We start from the raw sequence: 1,305 nt of genomic DNA, 5'->3' as shown, positions 1-1,305 counted from the left end.
TTCTGTACACAGTGCTCCAGATGTGGTCTCACCAATGCCCTCTATACCTGAAGCTCCTGACTCTTGTGTTCAATTCCCCCTCGCGATAAACCATTACATTCTAACAGCTTTCTCAATTTGCCCAAAAGCCTTTCTCTTATGGGGCCAGCTTGTGGGTCTGGGGGTATGATTCTCTCTTAGGGTTCTTGTACAGTGTTGAGATACGAGTGGTCCTGGGCTCAACTCCCAGACGAGCCCAGATTTCTTAAGATGGCGCAGTGGCTCAGTGGTTAGCACTGCTGCCTCACAGCCAGGGACCCAGGTTCACTTCCACCCTCGGGCACCTGTCTGTGTGGAGTTTGCACATTCTCCCTGTGTCTGTGTGTGTTTGCTCTGGTTTCCTTTAACAGCCCAAAGATGTGCAGATTAGGGTGGGTTGGAAACAGACCCTTTGGTCCAACTCATCCATGCCGACCAGATACCCCATATTAATCTAGTCCCATTTGGCCCATATCCCTCTAAATCCTTCCTATTCATGTACCCATCCAGGTGCCTTTTAAATGTTGTAATTGTATCAGCCTCCACCACTTCCTCTGGCAGCTCATTCCATACACGCACCACCCTCTGTGTGAAAAAGTTGCCTCTCAGGTCCCTTTTAAATCTTTCCCCTCTCACCTTAAACCTATGCCCTCCATTTTTGAACTCCCCTACCCTGGGGGAAAAGACCTTGGCTATTCACCTTATCCATGCTCCTCATGATTTTATAAACCTCTATAAGGTCACTCCTCAGCCTCCAACGCTCCAGGGAAAATAGCCCCAGCCTATTCAGACTCTCCCTGTAGCTCAAACCCTCCAACCCTGACAACATCCTTGTAGATCTTTTCTGAAACCTTTCAAGTTTGTCAACATCCTTCCTACAGCAGGGAGACCAGAATTGCCTACAGTATTCCAAAAGTGGCCCTAACCAATGTCAATAAATTGAAGCCCTTTTGTCTCTCTATAAGGAAATCGATTCTAAAAGTAGAGAAGTTGCTGCAGCTGTACAAGGCATTGGTGAGACCGCGGCCAGAATGTTGTGTACAATTTTGGTTTCCTCACTTGAGGAGAGCTGGCGTTGTATTGAAAGCAGTTCACAGGATATTCGCTCAATCGTTTCCAGAGATGAGGGATCTGTCTCATGACATCGAGCAGTTTACATCTAAACTCTCTGGAGTTTAGCACAACAAGAGGAGATCTAATTGAGGTCTGTAAGATGCTAAGGGGTGATAAGACCATCAGAACATAAGACATAGGAGCAGAAATTAGGCCATTCGGCCCATCAAGTCT

The sequence above is a fragment of the Rhincodon typus genome, chromosome 47 (genome assembly GCF_021869965.1).
Source record: "Rhincodon typus isolate 14 chromosome 47, sRhiTyp1.1, whole genome shotgun sequence".
NCBI classification, from domain to species: Eukaryota; Metazoa; Chordata; class Chondrichthyes; order Orectolobiformes; family Rhincodontidae; genus Rhincodon; species Rhincodon typus.
The sequence above is the reverse complement of the archived record's forward strand: the minus strand, read 5'-3'. Positions refer to the sequence as shown.